Source organism: Callorhinus ursinus, unplaced genomic scaffold (genome assembly GCF_003265705.2).
Source record: "Callorhinus ursinus isolate GAN/ISIS: 27379988/994484 unplaced genomic scaffold, GSC_fseal_2.0 scaffold20, whole genome shotgun sequence".
Taxonomy (NCBI): domain Eukaryota; kingdom Metazoa; phylum Chordata; class Mammalia; order Carnivora; family Otariidae; genus Callorhinus; species Callorhinus ursinus.
In genome coordinates, this window is record NW_027397082.1 from 18,907,188 (window position 1) to 18,923,072 (window position 15,885).

At 38.1% G+C, this 15,885-nt stretch overlaps 1 protein-coding gene across 8 annotated transcripts in view; it reads right to left on the bottom strand.

Annotated features, from left to right (window-relative positions):
- The window catches only part of BTRC (beta-transducin repeat containing E3 ubiquitin protein ligase), a 170,280-nt gene that overhangs the window by 114,462 nt on the left and 39,933 nt on the right, over positions 1–15,885 (bottom strand). The window lies entirely within an intron of this gene.

Sequence of the window (15,885 nt, forward strand, 5' to 3'; positions counted from 1 at the left end):
AGTATGAGACAGGATGGCACAGATTACAGGAATTTTCAAGGCTTGGCTGAATGCAATATTCCAGTTGCAGCTGGTCTTTATGATAGAAACATATTCAAGAAACATACCACTTACTATTTCTAACCCCGGAGAAAACCTTGAAAGGGGCACTACTGGCCAAAAGGCAAGGGGAAAGAAAGGAGGTTATAGGTCAAAAAAACAAATAGTAAAGAATTTTTGTCTGTTCTTTTATGTATGAGTCTAAAGGAAATCTACTTCTTAATCCAACTAATCAATTCTTTTCCTCTGTGCACCTTATCTCCCATAAATTCACCGCAGGGTGAAATACCGTAAAGACTAAACTGAAAAAGAACACTTCATGGTAATTTCCTTATTAGGAATGGTAAATTAGAAAACAAAATACAACAGGAAAGTTGTTTTTTTTTTTTTTTTTTTTAGAAAGTGGGGAGAAGGAAAAAAAGTATTATATCCCCACAGCTTTGACAGCAGCCAAGTCTGCACGGTTTGCATATGTTTTATGTATCTTGTTAGTCTGCTATTCATTAACCAAAATGCATAGTTACCATAGCAGCTGCCTCTTCCATCTTTCCAGATGGACTGGGGGTGGGGTGGGGGGAGGACAACCCAAACAGAAGGGAAAACAACAACAATGAAAGAAAGAGAGACAGGACAGAAAAAGAGAAAGAGAAAAAGAACCCAAAAAAGTTGCTGGTATTAAAGTCTTCTAAATAAAAAGGTAAGTGTGAGTATAAATACACATATAATGTATTCAGTAGCAAAAAGGGTAGACATGATGATTTCTAGTAATACTAACTAAATAGTATTTGTTATTGCTTCCATAGTCTTATAAAACACTGTATCTTTTAGAAGAATTTTTACATTCTTCAAGTTTCTCTAAATGTATCCCAGGCTGAGGTTTGGTCCATCAACAATCTAACAGTACTAAAAAAACTAAATACCTGATCATAGCACATATAAAAACAGCAATACATATTTTAAAATATAGCAGTGAATACACATAGTATTAAACTGGAAATTTTATCATCATGGGACTTTTTATTAAAATATTCTAGTTATAGAAATTAATATTAAGAAACAAAATATGGTATCCATTGGTCACACTCTCTATAACTGATGTAAGAATAGTGTGCTACAAAGGACTCCAAAAAAATGATTTTGTCTAGATCCTGCTTTGAGGTCATTATTTCCTCATTTTATAGTTAAGGTGACTAATGCCCAAGAAAAATCAAAGTTTTTATTCATGATCATGAATTCAGAATGCAGAGAAGTAGGAACTGGAATGCTGGCCTATTGCTTCTTAAGTACAGAACTCTTCTTCCTGCCTCCACCTATCCCCAGGTCATGTGGAGACATCAGACTTCAAAGAAGCGTATTTGCTAAAGACATCACTGGATAACACACCAACCACAACAGCTACACTGCCTTGAACTATTACAACAATCTCCTAACTTTGTTCCCTGTTTCCAATATTTCTTCACCTCAAGCTATAATTCATTTTACGAACAGCAGCTAAATAGAATAATTGTGTTCACCTTACTATCACATCACTCTCACCAATAATTCATAATGGCTCCCTTTATCTATTGTTTGAAATCCAAGCACTCTATTGATCTGATCTTTGCCAACCGCCTACATTAACTCACCTTCTCTGTCCTTCCAATTGGCCCTGGCGCTCTAACTACTAACTAACTTGATGTTTTGTTCAAATACCCGTCTTAGTCCTAGTCCCATCCTATGAACTTGTAATTTCCTTTTCCCTTTCACCCTGCCAATGTGCATCTCTCATTTACTCCAACTTTCCTTAGAACTTTTTATACTAATTTTGGTCTTATCCAGTAGTTCTCAGGAAGAGAGATTCTCATGTTGTCAGAAGGCAACAAGAAGAGAAAGGGAGAGCGGGACAAAAAAGTTTTTCCTTAAGAATCACTGTTCTATTACTGCTCTACACTGGAAGCATCAAGTTCTTCACTAAAATAATTTTTATAAGTAAATGATGTTAAAAATGTCTAAGTCTAATGTTTTTAGTCATTCATCCAACAAGTATTTATTTATTTATATGTATATATACCTTTTCCTTGTACTGTTCTAGGCATGAGGGACAGAACAATGAACAAGATAAAAACCCATTCTAGTGACATTCTCTCAAACTTAAATTCTTCTATGTTTAAAATAATTAATGTAAAAAACCACAACAACTTGTTAGTGAGTTTTTCTCATGGTTAATGAGGGACACTGCATATTATTAAGCAGTTGGTTAAAGTTCTGTGGATGCCAGGCATAAGAAAGTCTCATTCTGAAGGTGGGACTGAATTTCAGAAAAGTAGTAGGTTGAGAAGAAGTGAAAATAAATAAAAAGAGAGAATGAAAATACAGAAGAGGAAAAAGGGAATGGTAGAAAGAAAAAGCAGCAGGCACTGGAAGACAGCTTTACTTCTCCCCTTCCCTTCAGAAGAGGTAGATGGCTCATGCACTTTTAGCCATACTAAAGCCACCTACAGGATCTCTTTCTTTTTATTAAATATGCATATTTGTAAACACTCCTTGGTAAGTTTTTAAGGCATTCCTCTTTGAAATGTTTCATCTCCTTCATTATATATTAGATTCTGTGTTATTGTTGCAGTATTGTCCTTGATTAATTATTATGACTTTCTTTACTATTAGTCATTTTAATGCTCTTCCTTACTCATTTATTCCTTTCCTCCACCAAACTCCTAGGAATTTTAAAGGACTTACCCTATCCTCTTAAACTAAAATTTCAAAATAAAATTATTATCAATAATGAGCCACAAACACCCAGGAAAGCCACTAGATATATTGGTATGATTTCTAAAATAGCATTAACTTGCAAACACCACACAGAGGATGCATTTTCGATTATTACAAGACAATTGGTGTGGGTATGAAAACTGTACTTGCATATAGTCAGATCTGCAAATTATCATAAGATTTTATATATTATAGCTCAATTTAAAAACCAATTTTCAAATTGGTTTGTATTGTAACAATTAATCTTACCCATACTGGTAAATGCCACTTAAAAACATTGAGAAAAAAATATAATCACAAAATTAATGGAATAGGCTATAACTTCTACTCTACCTCCTTCTCTTCTATACATTTAGGAGCATTTTCTAAAGGAAGGGGAAAATCAAAAGAAATCTGGGCAAGAAGTAACAGGGTGGAAAGGAGTGTCATTTTGGTTACTATTCTTATATATTCTATATATTTCAGGGCCATCCTGACTTGTCAATTGCTGACAAAGACCTAAGACTTTTTCTGTCCTCCCATGTTTAATATGTAATCCCCTTTAAAATTTACCTTTAAAAACCTGAAAAGCCCAAATAGTTTTCTACTTAAAGTTTAAGCTGCAAAATATTTAAATTTAAATTTTTTCTCTACACTTAAAAAATTTTTAATTAAAAAAAGCAGGTTCTAAACTAAACTGCAATCTAGCAACTATATTCTCACATTTAAATACTTAACTTCTATTAACTGTTAAAGGACTGTGAATAACCTATTCCTGAAATGTTTCTCCTACGCTATCTCAAAAGCTACAACAAAGTTTGGATCACACATATGCCTTCATCTTATCTACACAACACATATCTGTCTTGTCAGCTCATTCCCACTTGACCTCACTCCAACTAACTCTACTTTGCAAAATCAAAGAAAGTTGAAGACTATAATAATTTATTACAACTGAAGTTTGTTATCCAACTAAGTTTACTAGCTTTTGAGAAGCAGACACAGCATTTTTAAAAAATGCTTGAACATGCTTTCTACTACGTGGAAGAATCAGAAAGAGATCGAAATGTTGCAACAAAGGGCCTCCAGTGCTTCAAGAAGAATATACTATCTAGTGCCCTTCAGGTTCAACAGCACAAATTCATTTTCACAGAGAACAGTGAAAACCGTGACTCCTCCCCCTACTTGGCTGCCGGGAGAAAAGTCACAGTTCCTCTTCACTGATAGAGGGCCCTGCAGGCAAAGGGCTGGCCTCAGCATTTACTACATGAAAGCTGAATGACAAAATCTCCTAAACTCAGGTCCCTGTTGGTCAACTTCTAGGAGTAACAGAAGCTATAATAATCAACAATAAAAAGATTGCTGCAATGAGAGTTTGTGTATCCTTAAGCCATGGAATAGAAAAATTCCCTTTTTACTACTATATCAACTAAAAAGTCAGTCCAAGAGAACTACAGTATTCCACAGGCCATGTAATACATTCAGACTCTACCTATACAAATTCACTGATTGCCTCTTAAGAATCCCAATTTAGTTCAACCACTTCAAAAATGAAACTCCCACCTGTCAGGATAGTCATGTCTGCCTAGCCTTATTGCTCAAGGTTGTGGTAAAATTAAAATAAGAGTGCAAAAGAAAAAAAAATGTAAAGTGATGTCATTACTAAGGTTTCCATGAATGTCACTTGTATTTGAAAATGTTCTGGGAAGCCATTATGAACTGCAGACCACAGAATCAATGAAGTCATCCATCAATCAAATACTTATTCTTTACCAGAATGGATACATATGAAGTACAAAGAGAGGAGAACCAAAATTTATCAGGCATAAACTGTGCGAGACCCTTTAAATACATTATTCATTTAATGATTACAAACCCTGTCAAAGAGTTATTAATATTTTCACTTTAACAGTAAACTCAAGTTCAGAAGAGTTACAGTGACTACATGGCAATAACAGAAGACCCCAATGTGTTTGTTTCCTCTAAACCCAAAGACTCACCACTACAAACACCTCTCAAGTACTCTTTCTTAGGGAGATTAATTAACCAACACAAACAGTAACTGCAAGGAAAATACAATAACATACTAAATTGTATTTGACAATAGCTGCTATATAAGTTTTTTTTTAATTTTTTATTGTTATGTTAATCACCATATATTACATCATTTGTTTTGGTGTAGTGTTCCATGATTCATTGTTTGTTCATAACACCCAGTGCTCCATGCAGAATGTGCCCTCTTTAATACCCATCACCAGGCTAGCTGCTATATAAGTTTAATTAAAATTTAGAAAAGTTCAGACACAGGCTTTAATTTTATTGTAGCACTTACTACTATATGTAAATTAATTATATATTTGTCTCTTCTACCAGACTGTATTCCTCAGAGATATGAGTCATATCTTATCTTTTTTTATCTCCAGTATCTGGTCATAGTAGATACTCAATAAATGTGAGCTTAAAGATGAGAGATCACTTATAGCTACATACTAAAAAGAAGGAAGCAATTTTTACTTATGGAATAGGTAAGAATACTGATAAGTAATAATGGTTACTTTACTAAGACCAATCTTACCAGACTGGAAGGTCTTACTAGAACAGTATTAGATAAAGCTCTTTTCACAATTATCTTACTGCAAAACAAGGTAAATCAGATCCAAAGAGGTTAAATAAATTAACAAAAGTTGATAGGCACCCTAGCAAACAGTAAAGATGGGATTCAAAACTAGATATTCTGGGTACCTAGGACAGTGCCCCATAAAAATGGCACTTAAAAAGGACTTAATAGGACTTAACTAACTATAAGGAAAGAAGGAGGATGAGTCAGAAATAACTATGAGTTTTCAAACTTGAATGACTAGAAGGATGGCGGTAACACTGATAGACACAGCGGAAGGAAAGTGAGCTAGATAAGCTCAGAAATCATTAATATGACATAATACACCTCTGGTATATGAGTAAAAATTTGGAATGAAAGCTTGGCTATAAATCTGTACGGATTATATAGATATGGGAATCATTGATTTCTGTGTAAGTTGTGATGTGGTAGGTTAAAAGCATTTGCTGTAAAAATACTAGACAGTTGTTGTTTTTTTAATAAAATTTGATTCCTCTTCCCTTGTCTCCTTTCCTACTTGGAAGAATTTAATTCGACAGCCATTAGGTGAGTACAGGCTAACTAGGCATCAAGCTGAGTGTTAGACGTGGTTGCAGTGGCCCAACATAGGCTTTTGCAGTCCAAGGGGTATGAGAAAGGTGTGTCTGAGGTGGAAGAAGCCTGGCATAGAGTTTCAGAGCCCAAGCTGGGTGAGGGAAAAAAATCTGCACAAGAGGGTGGCCTGGCATGGGGTACTACAGCCCTAGTGGAATGAGGAAGGCTTCCACATGGGGGACCAGAAAGGCAGTGAGCATTATGATGAGGAATGTGATGGGGCAGGGCAGCTAGGGTTCCCAAACTGAGCAGAAGACATTCACTGAGAGTGAAGGGATGGATACTGGCCCAGCACTGAGTTTCAGACCCAGTGGGATAAGCAGGGTGGAGGGGCAATGGCCCAATACAGTGTTTCAGACCCAGTGGGAGAAGAGCCCAATGCAAATAGTGGGAAACCAAAGGGGTAAGGAAAGCATCCACATAGAGTATGGGGCAGGAAATAACGAGCCCTCTACCAGCAACAGGAGAGGAGCTATATAGGAGGATGGATCAATTAAGAGGATAGATCAAATACTGAGGATAGTAAGAGCAAGATTTCTCATCAAAAAAGAGTTACAAATACAGAGAGGAAGAAAAATAGAATGAATCGTATGCTACTGAACTAGAATTGAAGATATTATTGTGAGCTCAAAGCTTATAATACATAGAGAAATTTCTAGGTAAGTGATATATGTGTATGTGTACCCAAATACAGGTTTCCCTTGCCATCCAAAAGTAGAGTGTTCCTGGGGCGCCTGGGTGGCTCAGTAGGTTAAGCATCCGACTCTTGGTTTCAGCTCAGGTCGTGATCTCATGGGTCGTGGGGAACTCCATGTCAAGCTCCCCACTCAGCGGGGAGTCTCCTTGAAGATTCTCTCCTGCTGCCACTCCCCCACTAGCACACGTATGTGCACATGCTCTCTCTCTCTCTGAAATAGATAAATGAATCTTTAAAAAGAGAGAAAAGTACAGTGTTCCTATGAAACCTTTCAAAATCCAAAATGGCATAAAGCAAGGAAGGAATTGCCATTAATTTGTATGGAAACATTTTAGTGTTCCCAGACCCAAAAAATAACCTCTCTTAACGACTTTCTGATACCTTAGGACACATCTTGCTAATGGACACACCAAATAAATGGAGATAAAGCACAGATGTTCACAGACACAGTCCAAGCTATGGAGCCTTGATGCTGGGATGTGAGTATGGTTCTCAGAGGAGCTTGGCGGTGCCACTCTCACTGCTCAGGGTGTACACTGCCTCTATGCAAAACAAACACTGAACGCTATTTTCACTTTTCTCCTTTTAGCATAAAAGTGAAAATCCCCTTCAGATTTCTTTTGGATAGTGAAAACAGGTACTAAAGCAGGTCTTTTGTAAAAGCAAAGTCGTATAAAGCAGGGGATCCGTGTACACAAAAACACACCCCCGGCTCTATCAACTGAGAAGACCCACTAACAGTAACAAGCTAACAGCAATGAATACATTTAATGATCCTAAATATCACTCCCTAAGCTGCTTAGAACAATGGCTGATTCCAGCACTTGGGCAAGGAAAAGTTTAAGATGAGCATAGAACATGTTCTTGTGGTACTCAAAGGATGACGGAGACATGGCAAGATGACACAGGGGCCAGCATGAAAGGCGCTCACAAGCTAAATTTGGGATCAACTGAACATCAAAATAATGACAATAATGGATTATAACTGTGGTAGGCAAACTCTAACATGGCCCCCAATGATCCCCATCTCCTGGCATTCATAATCCTTGTATAATCCCATCCCTTTGAGTGTGGGACAGCCTAATACCTTCTAAGTTACACTGTAACTTCCATCTTGCTAACAGACACTACTGCCTTCTCCCCGACACTATTGCCTTCTCCCCACACTATTGCCTTCTCCCCGTGGATATTTTAATGAAGCAAGTAGTCCATGTGGCAAGGAACTGAGGGTGGCCTCCAGCCAAAAGCCAGCTAGGAATTGAGGCTCTCAGTCCAGTGACCCCTGGAAGAAAGAAATTCTGCCAAAAAACATGTAAGCTTGGAAGTGGATTTTTCCTCAGTCAAGTCTTCAAATGAGACCTTAGTGCTGGCCAACACCTTGACTACAGCCTTATGAGAGATATTGCAGGAGAGGACCAAGGTCAGCCATGCCCAGACTCCTGACCCAAAGAAACTGCAAGATAATAAATGTGTGTTGCATGTTATTATTAGCCACTAAATCTGTGGTATTTGGTATGCAGCAAAAGATAACTAATAAAATAAGCCAATGAGTAAAACAGAAACCCATGACTCTATTAGTAATAGAATAAACTAAAAGTTTGATGAGGAACATGATACTTGAATAGTCTCAAAATATCTCCCCACATAAATACTTATTACAAATGAGAAAACAGTAACTTTACAATGGAAAAACCTGGCTGACATCTTAAGCAAGTGATCAGCATTAATATCACCAATAATGAAATAAATTAAAATCATATGTCATCTGATAGAATACAGTAAGAACAACACAGCATCACCTCTATGATATTCTGCCAAAGATAGATAACCTGTATCTAATTATAAGAAAACATCAGAAATAACCAAACTGAAAAGCAATCTACAAAATAACTGGCCTATAAACCTCAAAAATGTCAATGTCATCAAAGTCAAAGAAGGACTGAAGAACTATCCCAGACTGAAAGAGACTAAAGAGATATGACAACTAAATGCAACATGTGATTCTGAACTAGATCCTTTTGCTTTATTATAAAGGACATTTATTGAGATTGCTAGAAAAACCTGAATAGGGTCTACAAGATTAGTTGGCAGTCATGTAACAATGTTAATTTCCTTATTTTGATGGTTATTAACAGGTTATGTAGGAGAATGCCCTTGTTTGTAGAAAATACACATCAAAGAATTCAGGAGTGATGAAAAATCATGTCTGTACCTTACTCTCAAATGATTTATGGCAAAATGTTATTTGCATTTTACTTGCAACTTTTTTTTTTTAAGAGTTTATTTATCTATTTGACAGAGAGAGACACAGTGAGAGAGGGAACACAAGCAGGGGGAGTGGGAGAGGGAGAAGCAGGCTTCCCACTGAGCAGGGAGCCCAACATGGGGCTCGATCCCAGGACCCTGGGATCACGACCTGAGCCAAAGGCAGACCCTTAACGACTGAGCCACCCAGGTGCCCCTTACTTGCAACTTTTCTGAAGCTTGAAAATGTTTTTAAAATAATATGAAATTTTAATTAATGAAAATAATACTGGGATTTTGCTTCAGCTATGGTGTATTAATTTTATCAGACTGAATTTTATGCAGAAAAAAACTATAAAAGCTGAATAAAATACAAAAAGCTATTTGAAGGCATCAGAGAACAACTAATGCAGCCAAGACTTTAGGAGCCAAAATTTTAGGCAGAACAGAAATGTATTGTGGTGAACCTGACATTCTATATACAATTTCCCCCTGGGCATTTGCTGACGTTTGGGCCTGTGTTTTGTGTGCAAGAGTCAAATTTGAAAAACCAGATTTAAAGCATACTTCAGCAATCTCATGGTGCTAAGGTGCCAAAAACTGGCATACAGAACCCAACAAGGACAAGATGCCCTGGTTACAAAAAAAAAAAAAGTTAGGCTTTCAGTTGACACCAAGAAAAGGCACCAGAAATAAAGCAGTCTCAATCAAACCAAAGGGATATGTCCATGAAAAGGATAGTAAACCTTCTTAAGGAAGCTATCATTTAGAGTCTCCATCATTTTTATTTTTTTAAATGTTTAGCATTCAATACAAATTACCAAGAATTCAAAGAAAAGGGATCATCTTTCTCTCAAATAAATAAGATCTTTAAAAAGAAAAAAATGAATGAAATATAACTTCCAGGGGAAAAAAAGTACAATGTCTAAAATGATAATTTCATGACATGGGATTGGGTAGCTCAGTTGGCTAAGTGTCTGCCTTCAGCTTGGGTCATCATCCTGGGATCCTGGGATTGAGCCCTACACTGGACTCCCTGCTCACTGGGGAGTGTGCTACTTTCTCCCCCTCTGCCCCTCCCCCTGCTCATGGGCTTGCCCTCTCTCTCTCTCAAATAAATAAAATCTTTTAAAAAAAAAATGGGGGAGTTGGGGGGGAAAGGAAGCATAAAATATATTTGGAAAAGGATACTAGATACAATCTATTGGTGAGGATGTAGAGGAAAAGGAACCCTCATGCACTGTTGGTGGGAATGCAAATTGGCGCACCCACTGTGGAAAACAGTATGGATGTTCCTCAAAAAATTTAAAATAGAATTACCATATGATCCAGTAATTCCACTACTGGGTGTTTGCTCCCAAAAAACAAAACCACTAATCCAAAAAGATATATACACCCCTATGTTTACTGCAGCATATACCATAGCCAAGATACAGAAGCAACCCAAGTGTCCACTGACAGATGAATGGATAAAAAAGATGCAGTATATATATACAATGGAATATTACACAGCCATAAAAAAGAATGAAATCTTGCCATTTGTAACAACATGGATGGACCCAGACAGTATGAGGAAACAAGTCAGAGAAAGACAAATACCATAAGATATCACTCATAAGTGGAATTTAAGAAACAAAATAAACGAATAAACAAAAAAAAAGGAGACAAACAAAAAAGCAGACTGACTCTTAAATACAGGGAATGAACTGGTGGCTGCCAGAGGGGAGATAGGTAGGAGAATGGGTGAAACAGATAAATTAAGAGTACACTTATCTTGATGAGTATCTTGATGAGAGTACACTTATCTTGATGTATAGAATTTAGAATCATTATACTGTACACCTGAAGCTAATATAACACTGCATGTTAATTACACTTCAATTAAAATATATATATATATGGGGGCGACTGGGTGGCTCAGTCAGTTAAGTGTCTGCCTTCGACTCAGGTCATGATTTCAGGGTCCTGGAATCAAGTCCCACATTTGGCTCCCTGCTCAGCAAGGAGTCTGTTTCTCCCTCTCCCTCTTCCCCCCACCTTCCACTTACGTGTGTGAGCGTGCCCTCTCTAACAAATATTTAAATAAAATCTTTAAAAAAATTTTTTTAAATATATGAAAAGTGCCGGGCTGCCTGGGTGGCTCAGTCGGTTAAGCATCTGCCTTCGGCTCAGGTCACAATCCCAGGGTCCTGGGAACGAATCCCGCATCAGGCTCCTTGCTCAGTGAGGAACCTGCTTCTCCCTCTGCCTGCGGCTCCTCCGCTCCCCCTGCTTGTGCTGTCTCTCTCTCTGATAAATAAATAAATAAAATCTTTATATATATATATATATGAAAAGTGCCAGAAATATTCAATATGTGGATGGGACTGGAGGAGATTATACTAAGTGAAGTAAGTCAAGCAGAGAAAGCCAATCATCACATGGTTTCACTTATTCGTGGAACATAAGGAATAGCAGGGAGGACATGAGGAGAAGGAAGGGAAAAATGAAGGGGGGGGAATCGGAGGGAGAGACGACCCATGAGAGACTCTGGACTCTGAGAAACAAACTGAGGGTGTTAGAGGGGAGGGAGGTGGGGGATGTGTTAGCCTGGAGATGGGTATTAAGGAGGTCACGTACTGCATGGAGCACTGGGTGTTATACGAAAACAATGAAGCGTGGATCACCGCATCAAAAACTAATGATGTACTGTATGGTGACTAACATAATAAAACAAAACAAAACAAAAGAATCTCCCCAACCCCGGCCAAGATCACACAGGGTCCTGAAGGTACCAGGAGACAGCGTGTCTCTGGAGATCCCGAGAGGGAAGTCTTTCTACTGCAGCGGGATGTGCTCCAAACCTTGCCGCTGGTCAGAATCACCTGAGGAACTTTAAAAATGCAGATTCCTTAGCCTGACTCCCAGAGATGCAGGAAGTATGAGGTGGTGCCCCTGAGGCCAGCTTTGGAGAAGCCCCAGACCAGAAACCGCCCCCCGCCAATGGCTATCTCCATGTCTGGCCACAACCTGGACTAAGCAGGCCATTCCAGCCCTGGATCCCCACAAAGCCTACTGCCCTTTTCCTTTGGGAGTCACTGCCGCCACCCCGTCCCCCACCGCCCTCCTAGAGCTCTGTGAGAGCCACCTCCTGAGGCAGTCCTGCCTACATTTTACTTAAAAACAGAACAGGCACTGGATAATGCAGATGGAGCCCAGCTCACCTGCGTGGCCACATGTCTCCCCAGCCTCCCCAGCCGTGCTAGCTAGAAGAATCTAGCCTGGAGGCCTGCCTCCTCCCACTGGGTCCCTCTCCATCCTCCCTCCTCCTCCCTCCACTGTCCTCCCCAACCTCCCACTGGGCCAAGAGGAGGGAAAAACTCTGAAGTGTGAATTTCTGATTAAAAACCAACCTCTGCTTTAAAAAAAAAAGGATCTGTGGCTAACATATGTCTATTGGACAGTGCAAGTTCAAACACTGACAGACTGTTAGACTAAATTAAAAAGACACAACTATAAATCAATGTATACCGATAAAAGTAAAAGCTTGGAAAGGATATCACAAAAGGTTATCATAAGGAAGCTGAAGTGGCTTTACTAACAACAAAGTACATTTCTGAACAAGGAATATTAACAGGATAAAGAGAACCATTTCATAATGATAAAGAGGCCAATTAATCAAGAAGTCTTGGGACACCTGGGTGGCTCGGTTAAGCATCTGCCTTCAGCTCAGGTCATGATCCCAGGATCCTGGGATCGAGTCCCACATCGGGCTCCTTCCTCAGCAGGGAGCCTGCTTCCCCCTCTGCCTGCTCTGCCTGCTGTTCCCCCTGCTTGTGCTCTGACAAATAAATAAATAAAATCTTAAAAAAAAAAAAAAAGAAATCAAGAAGTCTGAAAAGTATCTGTACTATTAACAAAATTTCAAAATATAACAAGCAAAATACACAGAACTAAAAAGACAATACACAAATCTACTTAACATAGTTTGAGGTTTTAACACCCCTCCCTCAGCTACTGGATAGAATAAGCAAAAAGAATTGAAGAGCACAATTAATGAACTTGGACCTAATGACTTTTCTAGAACACTGTACCCAACAACTGTAGTTGTTTCTAAGCACACTTGCTACAAAAATAAAACTTAAGATGGACCATGAAGCAAGTATCAACAAATTTCAAAGGACTGAACTTGCACAGAGTATGATATTTACTAGCTATAAAACGGTATTAAAAAGATAACTAAAAGGGATTCTGGTTCCAGTTAAAATGGAATAAGCACACTCCCTTTTCTATCTCCCATTGAATGCAGTTACTAAAAATGGACAGAATGTATGGTACAGCTATTTGAGGACTCTCAAAAGTAAACAGCAGTAAGCAGATTGGGGAAGAAGACTTCAACATAACACCAAACCAACAATGAATTTACCTTTTTTTATTTTAATTCCTCTAATAACCACCAGCCTAGACTACAGCATGAAACCCAAAAGTAGACATCAGTTTCTTCTGGCAAAGACAGATCCAGAAGAAGCCCTCTAGTTTTGGCCCAAGGAGTGTAAAGGGGTATCCAACGCTCAGAGAAAATGGTGGAAAACTTCCATCTTTCTTTAAAGTTCTCTCTACTGCCTCCAAGCAATTGCATGATTAAAGCCACTGTAGAAAAAGGAGCCCACGGGAGCCTAAAACTCTGAAGTAAGGAAACTCTCTTTGATCAGAGGAGCTGTAATCCTAAAAGGCTGAAGTGAAACCTCATTGCTGCTTTTCCCTCTTCATCCTCCTATCACTTAGCCCCAGATACAGTCCATATTCAGGTTGCAAAGCAGGTTAAATAAAACTCCAGCTTTCTGGCTGGAGGAGTGAAATAGGGAGTCTTAGGGAACTAGATAGTACTGGGGAGATCATGGAGAGGAAGAAGCTCAGGAAAGCAAGCCCATAAGTGGTTCATGAACTCCTGTGCTCACCCACAAGCTTCACATATAAGGATATGACCCAAAGCAGCAAGCCATAGACTTTGAGAACTGAACTGCATGATAGACTATCATCCAGATCACAGACTGGCCACTGACTAACATACACATAGAAGAGATATCAATAGCACTGCAAAGGCTTTAAAAATGAAATACACTTTGAAATCACACTCCCACATAAGGCTGTTTAAACTTGTAGGCTGAATTCAACTGGGTTGTGAGCCTGATAAAACAAAAACATCTACATTTTCAGTAGGATTTAACAAAATGTCCAGGATACAACCCCAAAACTACTTGGTACAAAAGAAAAAAAAAAGAGGCAAATTTCAATTTATATCAACAGATGCCAACTCTAAACTGACACAATTGTTGGAATTACCTTTAGAGACAAAGACTTCAACTAGTATAAAAATATTCCAATACTAAGAGCAAACACTCCCGAAAGAAATATAAAGAGAGAAAGTCTCAGCAAAGAAATAACAGATACACCATAGAACCAAATGGAAATCTAGGAACTGAAAATAACTGAAATTCCAAAACTCACTGAATGAACTCAATAGCAGAACGGAGATTACAGACTAATAGTCCTTATGAACATACAGGTAAAAATCCTACACAAAATAATCGCAAAAGAAATCCAGGAACATATAAAAAGTTTATATATCATGACCAAAGGGGATTTACCCCAGGAATGCAAGTGTGGCTACCCAGATTCCTAAAGGTGTTCTAATGCCTGGCTCTCTGTGGTACCTGACTGCACATCTTGCCATTTAGTTTCATGAGTTATCTCTGTACCCTAAATAGTTGCCCCTTCTTGCTTAAAGAGGGAATGATACAATCTGTTACTTGAAACCAAAAATACTTGATGAAGACAGAAATACAATTTTTTTTTAAGATTTTATCAGATAGATACACGCAGCGAGAGAGGGAATACAAGCAGGGGAGTGGGAGAGGGAGAAGAGGCTTCCTGCGGAGCAGGGAGCCCAATTCAGGGCTCAATCCCAGATCATGACCTGAGCCAAGAGCAGATGCTTAATGACTGAGCCACCCAGGCGCCCCCAGAAATACAATTCTGAAATGAGTATACCCAGAGTAGACACCAGGGGATGCTACTAGGTCCAACAATGACATCAATGCCTGAAAAAAATTTTTTTAAATTTAAGCCTTCCAAAATGAAACTGAATTAACTTTATGAGAACCAGTCCTGCCTTTAAGAAGATTATAATCTAGTGAATAATATTTAAAGGTTTAGCCACCATGTTATATATTTATAAACATTGGAAAACACTAAATAAATTAGAGTTAAAATGTAAAATATTACTTGTTTGATATCATTATTGTTAAACCATATAAACTCACACTATTTTTTACAATCTCTGGATGCCTAGCCCACTGCTGTACAAATACGCATTCAAGAAATCCCTGGTGACATGAACTGTTGAATTATCATGACAACTGAGAGGAGATGTGACACTGACCCAGGAGATAACACATCAGGTTCTGGTGCAGATTTATCCTCAAACCAATTTTAAGTTCTTGAGCAGTTCACTTAAAATTCCTATGAACCTCAGCTTCTCCACTGGTAAAATGGAGTAGATTAAAATATTTCTGACAGTACCCTGCAGTAATAAAATTCCATAATTCTGTGATTTAAGCCCATATACACCACTTCTAATATGGATTTCTTTTTTTTTATAAGGATTTTTCTTAGGAATTATTACTTCTGCCACAAAATCTGGAATAAAGGGTTCAAAATCCCTTTAAACAGTAAGGTGAGGGGGGAGGTAAGAAAGTAGCTCCTGATGCTTCTTTAGAACTGTTAAAATTCAAACTTGGAAGCTTTCCAACGTAAATTTTATTCATTATTATTTATTAATATGCAATTAATCAAATATAACACTCTAATAACTAGAATTTTGTCTGCTTTCTAAATTTTATTCATTATTATCTATTAAGTATGCAATTAGTCAAATATAACACTGATAAACTAGAATTTTGAACAAACAAATGCTTTAAAATTCTAA